This window comes from Salminus brasiliensis, chromosome 13 (genome assembly GCF_030463535.1).
Source record: "Salminus brasiliensis chromosome 13, fSalBra1.hap2, whole genome shotgun sequence".
In the NCBI taxonomy this organism is placed as follows: Eukaryota; Metazoa; Chordata; class Actinopteri; order Characiformes; family Bryconidae; genus Salminus; species Salminus brasiliensis.
This window is the reverse complement of record NC_132890.1, coordinates 13,504,817-13,514,816: the sequence shown is the minus strand read 5'-3', so window position 1 is coordinate 13,514,816 and position 10,000 is coordinate 13,504,817. Positions and strand designations below refer to the sequence as shown.

Here is a 10,000-nt window from a genome sequence, read left to right as displayed (position 1 = left end):
AACTGTCTTGGCTCCTTTTATTTACACCCCTAAATTCCACATACTAAGGTACAACAGGAATACGGGATAAATGCAGAGGCTACTTCCTACCAATATGGAAGCCGGGCAAAAAAAAAAAAAGAAAAAAGCTCACGCTAGCACGCCGGGCGAAGCATCGCTCTGAGGTGAGTTGCGAGTCGCAGGGATGCCGGTGAAGCAGGCTCGGGCTGAGTGGGCCAGCCAGCCTTTTGACTTAGGGAAGTGGCGTCGCCATGTCAAGTTCAAAGAGCTCTGTGAAGCTTTAGGGGGACAAAAGAACAACTGTTGTAGATGCAGGCAGGTCTGGGAGGAGAATTTTTAAAAAACTCAATACAACTGGAAATCAGCCCCCCGAAACGAGAACGGGGACCCATGAATGGCGGCCCATGACTTGAGGTTGCGTGTAACGGTGAAATAAACATCACGGCTGTGACGAAACGGTGCTGTTATTGCCCCACGGCTCACTCCCTTTCGTGATGTGTTGCTTTAATGTGACCTAAGTAAGTGATCTAAATTAGCAGGTGTTTTTTTGTTTGTTTGTTTGTTTTTAACAGCAAATATTGGGCTTGTCCCACCCATGAGCTGCAACTGTGATTGGTTGTAGTTCTGCTCTGCGTTGACATCCTGTAACAGACTTTCCCCCCCATGTTGTCAGTTTCCTCAAACGTACACTGACCCCTACTGGCAGGCTTGGGTTACTTTTATCCACAGCATTCCCTCCACAGAGTTCTTGTTGAATATTTTACAGTGTTTTGTTTTGAGAGCAACTGGCTATAATTAAGCCAAACTGCAACTGATTGGTTTCCATCCCATGGCAGGCCATGCAGGTGGGCTTAAACGGCATCTGACGCTGAAATGTTTCGACTCTGAAGACTCCAAAGGCCGTATGAAATGTAACACAAGGACGTACATGTAAAAGAAAGGGTAATGCGTTGTAGATTTGTGAAAGCGTAAAGTAAGATGGAGTAAAAGTAAGAAAAGCAAGTGAAAGAATGTGCATGTAAGTGCTTGAGGATGGCAAAAGCTTACAGCACCTGGTATTCCCAGGCGGTCTCCCATCCAAGTACTAACCAGGCCCGACCCTGCTTAGCTTCCGAGATCAGACGAGATCGGGCGTGCTCAGGGTGGTATGGCCGTAAGCGAGAGCACTGCTTCCACTCAGCCTATTTATAAGCATGCGGCAAAAGACGGCTGCCTTTTCCACACTACAGGGGACACACATTTACTCGCCCTCCTTTCTTACTTCCAAAGCAACCCCACCAAGCTCATTCAAACCAATCACACATTTCATTGCTCTCTCCTGTCCTCCTTCTCTTTTCACAAAAAAAATAAAACAACAAAACTTGCTCTTTTGGCTGACACTTGAACATTCAGCAACAAAGGCTAACGCCGGCCGCCAGACTCGGCCTTGTCAACATAAAAGTCACATAAGCCACATGAGTCGAATGGGCTTGTGAAACGGGACAATTACAAAATCACAAATCTTTCTCAACTGTCTTGGCTCCTTTTATTTACACCCCTAAATTCCACATACTAAGGTACAACAGGAATATGGGATAAATGCAGAGGCTACTTCCTACCAATATGGAAGCCGGGCAAAAAAAAAAAAAGAAAAAAGCTCACGCTAGCACGCCGGGCGAAGCATCGCTCTGAGGTGAGTTGCGAGTCGCAGGGATGCCGGTGAAGCAGGCTCGGGCTGAGTGGGCCAGCCAGCCTTTTGACTTAGGGAAGTGGCGTCGCCATGTCAAGTTCAAAGAGCTCTGTGAAGCTTTAGGGGGACAAAAGAACAACTGTTGTAGATGCAGGCAGGTCTGGGAGGAGAATTTTAAAAAAACTCAATACAACTGGAAATCAGCCCCCCGAAACGAGAACGGGGACCCATGAATGGCGGCCCATGACTTGAGGTTGCGTGTAACGGTGAAATAAACATCACGGCTGTGACGAAACGGTGCTGTTATTGCCCCACGGCTCACTCCCTTTTGTGATGTGTTGCTTTAATGTGACCTAAGTAAGTGATCTAAATTAGCAGGTGTTTTTTTGTTTGTTTGTTTGTTTTTAACAGCAAATATTGGGCTTGTCCCACCCATGAGCTGCAACTGTGATTGGTTGTAGTTCTGCTCTGCGTTGACATCCTGTAACAGACTTTCCCCCCCATGTTGTCAGTTTCCTCAAACGTACACTGACCCCTACTGGCAGGCTTGGGTTACTTTTATCCACAGCATTCCCTCCACAGAGTTCTTGTTGAATATTTTCCAGTGTTTTGTTTTGAGAGCAACTGGCTATAATTAAGCCAAACTGCAACTGATTGGTTTCCATCCCATGGCAGGCCATGCAGGTGGGCTTAAACGGCATCTGACGCTGAAATGTTTCGACTCTGAAGACTCCAAAGGCCGTATGAAATGTAACACAAGGACGTACATGTAAAAGAAAGGGTAATGCGTTGTAGATTTGTGAAAGCGTAAAGTAAGATGGAGTAAAAGTAAGAAAAGCAAGTGAAAGAATGTGCATGTAAGTGCTTGAGGATGGCAAAAGCTTACAGCACCTGGTATTCCCAGGCTGTCTCCCATCCAAGTACTAACCAGGCCCGACCCTGCTTAGCTTCCGAGATCAGACGAGATCGGGCGTGCTCAGGGTGGTATGGCCGTAAGCGAGAGCACTGCTTCCACTCAGCCTATTTATAAGCATGCGGCAAAAGACGGCTGCCTTTTCCACACTACAGGGGACACACATTTACTCGCCCTCCTTTCTTACTTCCAAAGCAACCCCACCAAGCTCATTCAAACCAATCACACATTTCATTGCTCTCTCCTGTCCTCCTTCTCTTTTCACAAAAAAAATAAAACAACAAAACTTGCTCTTTTGGCTGACACTTGAACATTCAGCAACAAAGGCTAACGCCGGCCGCCAGACTCGGCCTTGTCAACATAAAAGTCACATAAGCCACATGAGTCGAATGGGCTTGTGAAACGGGACAATTACAAAATCACAAATCTTTCTCAACTGTCTTGGCTCCTTTTATTTACACCCCTAAATTCCACATACTAAGGTACAACAGGAATACGGGATAAATGCAGAGGCTACTTCCTACCAATATGGAAGCCGGGCAAAAAAAAAAAAAGAAAAAAGCTCACGCTAGCACGCCGGGCGAAGCATCGCTCTGAGGTGAGTTGCGAGTCGCAGGGATGCCGGTGAAGCAGGCTCGGGCTGAGTGGGCCAGCCAGCCTTTTGACTTAGGGAAGTGGCGTCGCCATGTCAAGTTCAAAGAGCTCTGTGAAGCTTTAGGGGGACAAAAGAACAACTGTTGTAGATGCAGGCAGGTCTGGGAGGAGAATTTTAAAAAAACTCAATACAACTGGAAATCAGCCCCCCGAAACGAGAACGGGGACCCATGAATGGCGGCCCATGACTTGAGGTTGCGTGTAACGGTGAAATAAACATCACGGCTGTGACGAAACGGTGCTGTTATTGCCCCACGGCTCACTCCCTTTCGTGATGTGTTGCTTTAATGTGACCTAAGTAAGTGATCTAAATTAGCAGGTGTTTTTTTGTTTGTTTGTTTGTTTTTAACAGCAAATATTGGGCTTGTCCCACCCATGAGCTGCAACTGTGATTGGTTGTAGTTCTGCTCTGCGTTGACATCCTGTAACAGACTTTCCCCCCCATGTTGTCAGTTTCCTCAAACGTACACTGACCCCTACTGGCAGGCTTGGGTTACTTTTATCCACAGCATTCCCTCCACAGAGTTCTTGTTGAATATTTTACAGTGTTTTGTTTTGAGAGCAACTGGCTATAATTAAGCCAAACTGCAACTGATTGGTTTCCATCCCATGGCAGGCCATGCAGGTGGGCTTAAACGGCATCTGACGCTGAAATGTTTCGACTCTGAAGACTCCAAAGGCCGTATGAAATGTAACACAAGGACGTACATGTAAAAGAAAGGGTAATGCGTTGTAGATTTGTGAAAGCGTAAAGTAAGATGGAGTAAAAGTAAGAAAAGCAAGTGAAAGAATGTGCATGTAAGTGCTTGAGGATGGCAAAAGCTTACAGCACCTGGTATTCCTAGGCAGTCTCCCATCCAAGTACTAACCAGGCCCGACCCTGCTTAGCAGCCGAGATCAGCCGAGATCGGGCGTGCTCAGGGTGGTATGGCCGTAAGCGAGAGCACTGCTTCCGCTCAGCCTATTTATAAGCATGCGGCAAAAGACGGCTGCCTTTTCCACACTACAGGGGACACACATTTACTCGCCCTCCTTTCTTACTTCCAAAGCAACCCCACCAAGCTCATTCAAACCAATCACACATTTCATTGCTCTCTCCTGTCCTCCTTCTCTTTTCACAAAAAAAATAAAACAACAAAACTTGCTCTTTTGGCTGACACTTGAACATTCAGCAACAAAGGCTAACGCCGGCCGCCAGACTCGGCCTTGTCAACATAAAAGTCACATAAGCCACATGAGTCGAATGGGCTTGTGAAACGGGACAATTACAAAATCACAAATCTTTCTCAACTGTCTTGGCTCCTTTTATTTACACCCCTAAATTCCACATACTAAGGTACAACAGGAATATGGGATAAATGCAGAGGCTACTTCCTACCAATATGGAAGCCGGGCAAAAAAAAAAAAAGAAAAAAGCTCACGCTAGCACGCCGGGCGAAGCATCGCTCTGAGGTGAGTTGCGAGTCGCAGGGATGCCGGTGAAGCAGGCTCGGGCTGAGTGGGCCAGCCAGCCTTTTGACTTAGGGAAGTGGCGTCGCCATGTCAAGTTCAAAGAGCTCTGTGAAGCTTTAGGGGGACAAAAGAACAACTGTTGTAGATGCAGGCAGGTCTGGGAGGAGAATTTTAAAAAAACTCAATACAACTGGAAATCAGCCCCCCGAAACGAGAACGGGGACCCATGAATGGCGGCCCATGACTTGAGGTTGCGTGTAACGGTGAAATAAACATCACGGCTGTGACGAAACGGTGCTGTTATTGCCCCACGGCTCACTCCCTTTCGTGATGTGTTGCTTTAATGTGACCTAAGTAAGTGATCTAAATTAGCAGGTGTTTTTTTGTTTGTTTGTTTGTTTTTAACAGCAAATATTGGGCTTGTCCCACCCATGAGCTGCAACTGTGATTGGTTGTAGTTCTGCTCTGCGTTGACATCCTGTAACAGACTTTCCCCCCCATGTTGTCAGTTTCCTCAAACGTACACTGACCCCTACTGGCAGGCTTGGGTTACTTTTATCCACAGCATTCCCTCCACAGAGTTCTTGTTGAATATTTTACAGTGTTTTGTTTTGAGAGCAACTGGCTATAATTAAGCCAAACTGCAACTGATTGGTTTCCATCCCATGGCAGGCCATGCAGGTGGGCTTAAACGGCATCTGACGCTGAAATGTTTCGACTCTGAAGACTCCAAAGGCCGTATGAAATGTAACACAAGGACGTACATGTAAAAGAAAGGGTAATGCGTTGTAGATTTGTGAAAGCGTAAAGTAAGATGGAGTAAAAGTAAGAAAAGCAAGTGAAAGAATGTGCATGTAAGTGCTTGAGGATGGCAAAAGCTTACAGCACCTGGTATTCCCAGGCGGTCTCCCATCCAAGTACTAACCAGGCCCGACCCTGCTTAGCAGCCGAGATCAGACGAGATCGGGCGTGCTCAGGGTGGTATGGCCGTAAGCGAGAGCACTGCTTCCACTCAGCCTATTTATAAGCATGCGGCAAAAGACGGCTGCCTTTTCCACACTACAGGGGACACACATTTACTCGCCCTCCTTTCTTACTTCCAAAGCAACCCCACCAAGCTCATTCAAACCAATCACACATTTCATTGCTCTCTCCTGTCCTCCTTCTCTTTTCACAAAAAAAATAAAACAACAAAACTTGCTCTTTTGGCTGACACTTGAACATTCAGCAACAAAGGCTAACGCCGGCCGCCAGACTCGGCCTTGTCAACATAAAAGTCACATAAGCCACATGAGTCGAATGGGCTTGTGAAACGGGACAATTACAAAATCACAAATCTTTCTCAACTGTCTTGGCTCCTTTTATTTACACCCCTAAATTCCACATACTAAGGTACAACAGGAATACGGGATAAATGCAGAGGCTACTTCCTACCAATATGGAAGCCGGGCAAAAAAAAAAAAAGAAAAAAGCTCACGCTAGCACGCCGGGCGAAGCATCGCTCTGAGGTGAGTTGCGAGTCGCAGGGATGCCGGTGAAGCAGGCTCGGGCTGAGTGGGCCAGCCAGCCTTTTGACTTAGGGAAGTGGCGTCGCCATGTCAAGTTCAAAGAGCTCTGTGAAGCTTTAGGGGGACAAAAGAACAACTGTTGTAGATGCAGGCAGGTCTGGGAGGAGAATTTTAAAAAAACTCAATACAACTGGAAATCAGCCCCCCGAAACGAGAACGGGGACCCATGAATGGCGGCCCATGACTTGAGGTTGCGTGTAACGGTGAAATAAACATCACGGCTGTGACGAAACGGTGCTGTTATTGCCCCACGGCTCACTCCCTTTCGTGATGTGTTGCTTTAATGTGACCTAAGTAAGTGATCTAAATTAGCAGGTGTTTTTTTGTTTGTTTGTTTGTTTTTAACAGCAAATATTGGGCTTGTCCCACCCATGAGCTGCAACTGTGATTGGTTGTAGTTCTGCTCTGCGTTGACATCCTGTAACAGACTTTCCCCCCCATGTTGTCAGTTTCCTCAAACGTACACTGACCCCTACTGGCAGGCTTGGGTTACTTTTATCCACAGCATTCCCTCCACAGAGTTCTTGTTGAATATTTTCCAGTGTTTTGTTTTGAGAGCAACTGGCTATAATTAAGCCAAACTGCAACTGATTGGTTTCCATCCCATGGCAGGCCATGCAGGTGGGCTTAAACGGCATCTGACGCTGAAATGTTTCGACTCTGAAGACTCCAAAGGCCGTATGAAATGTAACACAAGGACGTACATGTAAAAGAAAGGGTAATGCGTTGTAGATTTGTGAAAGCGTAAAGTAAGATGGAGTAAAAGTAAGAAAAGCAAGTGAAAGAATGTGCATGTAAGTGCTTGAGGATGGCAAAAGCTTACAGCACCTGGTATTCCCAGGCGGTCTCCCATCCAAGTACTAACCAGGCCCGACCCTGCTTAGCTTCCGAGATCAGACGAGATCGGGCGTGCTCAGGGTGGTATGGCCGTAAGCGAGAGCACTGCTTCCACTCAGCCTATTTATAAGCATGCGGCAAAAGACGGCTGCCTTTTCCACACTACAGGGGACACACATTTACTCGCCCTCCTTTCTTACTTCCAAAGCAACCCCACCAAGCTCATTCAAACCAATCACACATTTCATTGCTCTCTCCTGTCCTCCTTCTCTTTTCACAAAAAAAATAAAACAACAAAACTTGCTCTTTTGGCTGACACTTGAACATTCAGCAACAAAGGCTAACGCCGGCCGCCAGACTCGGCCTTGTCAACATAAAAGTCACATAAGCCACATGAGTCGAATGGGCTTGTGAAACGGGACAATTACAAAATCACAAATCTTTCTCAACTGTCTTGGCTCCTTTTATTTACACCCCTAAATTCCACATACTAAGGTACAACAGGAATATGGGATAAATGCAGAGGCTACTTCCTACCAATATGGAAGCCGGGCAAAAAAAAAAAAAGAAAAAAGCTCACGCTAGCACGCCGGGCGAAGCATCGCTCTGAGGTGAGTTGCGAGTCGCAGGGATGCCGGTGAAGCAGGCTCGGGCTGAGTGGGCCAGCCAGCCTTTTGACTTAGGGAAGTGGCGTCGCCATGTCAAGTTCAAAGAGCTCTGTGAAGCTTTAGGGGGACAAAAGAACAACTGTTGTAGATGCAGGCAGGTCTGGGAGGAGAATTTTAAAAAAACTCAATACAACTGGAAATCAGCCCCCCGAAACGAGAACGGGGACCCATGAATGGCGGCCCATGACTTGAGGTTGCGTGTAACGGTGAAATAAACATCACGGCTGTGACGAAACGGTGCTGTTATTGCCCCACGGCTCACTCCCTTTTGTGATGTGTTGCTTTAATGTGACCTAAGTAAGTGATCTAAATTAGCAGGTGTTTTTTTGTTTGTTTGTTTGTTTTTAACAGCAAATATTGGGCTTGTCCCACCCATGAGCTGCAACTGTGATTGGTTGTAGTTCTGCTCTGCGTTGACATCCTGTAACAGACTTTCCCCCCCATGTTGTCAGTTTCCTCAAACGTACACTGACCCCTACTGGCAGGCTTGGGTTACTTTTATCCACAGCATTCCCTCCACAGAGTTCTTGTTGAATATTTTCCAGTGTTTTGTTTTGAGAGCAACTGGCTATAATTAAGCCAAACTGCAACTGATTGGTTTCCATCCCATGGCAGGCCATGCAGGTGGGCTTAAACGGCATCTGACGCTGAAATGTTTCGACTCTGAAGACTCCAAAGGCCGTATGAAATGTAACACAAGGACGTACATGTAAAAGAAAGGGTAATGCGTTGTAGATTTGTGAAAGCGTAAAGTAAGATGGAGTAAAAGTAAGAAAAGCAAGTGAAAGAATGTGCATGTAAGTGCTTGAGGATGGCAAAAGCTTACAGCACCTGGTATTCCCAGGCTGTCTCCCATCCAAGTACTAACCAGGCCCGACCCTGCTTAGCTTCCGAGATCAGACGAGATCGGGCGTGCTCAGGGTGGTATGGCCGTAAGCGAGAGCACTGCTTCCACTCAGCCTATTTATAAGCATGCGGCAAAAGACGGCTGCCTTTTCCACACTACAGGGGACACACATTTACTCGCCCTCCTTTCTTACTTCCAAAGCAACCCCACCAAGCTCATTCAAACCAATCACACATTTCATTGCTCTCTCCTGTCCTCCTTCTCTTTTCACAAAAAAAATAAAACAACAAAACTTGCTCTTTTGGCTGACACTTGAACATTCAGCAACAAAGGCTAACGCCGGCCGCCAGACTCGGCCTTGTCAACATAAAAGTCACATAAGCCACATGAGTCGAATGGGCTTGTGAAACGGGACAATTACAAAATCACAAATCTTTCTCAACTGTCTTGGCTCCTTTTATTTACACCCCTAAATTCCACATACTAAGGTACAACAGGAATACGGGATAAATGCAGAGGCTACTTCCTACCAATATGGAAGCCGGGCAAAAAAAAAAAAAGAAAAAAGCTCACGCTAGCACGCCGGGCGAAGCATCGCTCTGAGGTGAGTTGCGAGTCGCAGGGATGCCGGTGAAGCAGGCTCGGGCTGAGTGGGCCAGCCAGCCTTTTGACTTAGGGAAGTGGCGTCGCCATGTCAAGTTCAAAGAGCTCTGTGAAGCTTTAGGGGGACAAAAGAACAACTGTTGTAGATGCAGGCAGGTCTGGGAGGAGAATTTTAAAAAAACTCAATACAACTGGAAATCAGCCCCCCGAAACGAGAACGGGGACCCATGAATGGCGGCCCATGACTTGAGGTTGCGTGTAACGGTGAAATAAACATCACGGCTGTGACGAAACGGTGCTGTTATTGCCCCACGGCTCACTCCCTTTCGTGATGTGTTGCTTTAATGTGACCTAAGTAAGTGATCTAAATTAGCAGGTGTTTTTTTGTTTGTTTGTTTGTTTTTAACAGCAAATATTGGGCTTGTCCCACCCATGAGCTGCAACTGTGATTGGTTGTAGTTCTGCTCTGCGTTGACATCCTGTAACAGACTTTCCCCCCCATGTTGTCAGTTTCCTCAAACGTACACTGACCCCTACTGGCAGGCTTGGGTTACTTTTATCCACAGCATTCCCTCCACAGAGTTCTTGTTGAATATTTTACAGTGTTTTGTTTTGAGAGCAACTGGCTATAATTAAGCCAAACTGCAACTGATTGGTTTCCATCCCATGGCAGGCCATGCAGGTGGGCTTAAACGGCATCTGACGCTGAAATGTTTCGACTCTGAAGACTCCAAAGGCCGTATGAAATGTAACACAAGGACGTACATGTAAAAGAAAGGGTAATGCGTT

General features: G+C 46.5%; 6 non-coding genes across 6 annotated transcripts; all 6 read right to left on the bottom strand.

Annotated features, from left to right (window-relative positions):
• Positions 1-1,040: 1,040 nt before the first annotated feature.
• LOC140576189 (5S ribosomal RNA) lies at positions 1,041-1,159 on the bottom strand. The gene has a single exon (XR_011981416.1). It is a non-coding gene; the product is annotated as a 5S ribosomal RNA (ribosomal RNA).
• A 1,389-nt stretch (positions 1,160-2,548) lies between these two features.
• Positions 2,549-2,667, bottom strand: LOC140575809 (5S ribosomal RNA). Its single transcript, XR_011981069.1, has one exon. It is a non-coding gene; the product is annotated as a 5S ribosomal RNA (ribosomal RNA).
• A 1,389-nt stretch (positions 2,668-4,056) lies between these two features.
• Positions 4,057-4,175, bottom strand: LOC140575995 (5S ribosomal RNA). The gene has a single exon (XR_011981243.1). It is a non-coding gene; the product is annotated as a 5S ribosomal RNA (ribosomal RNA).
• A 1,389-nt stretch (positions 4,176-5,564) lies between these two features.
• LOC140575751 (5S ribosomal RNA) lies at positions 5,565-5,683 on the bottom strand. The gene has a single exon (XR_011981015.1). It is a non-coding gene; the product is annotated as a 5S ribosomal RNA (ribosomal RNA).
• A 1,389-nt stretch (positions 5,684-7,072) lies between these two features.
• Positions 7,073-7,191, bottom strand: LOC140576188 (5S ribosomal RNA). The gene has a single exon (XR_011981415.1). It is a non-coding gene; the product is annotated as a 5S ribosomal RNA (ribosomal RNA).
• A 1,389-nt stretch (positions 7,192-8,580) lies between these two features.
• On the bottom strand, positions 8,581-8,699 carry LOC140575808 (5S ribosomal RNA). The gene has a single exon (XR_011981068.1). It is a non-coding gene; the product is annotated as a 5S ribosomal RNA (ribosomal RNA).
• Positions 8,700-10,000: the final 1,301 nt, after the last annotated feature.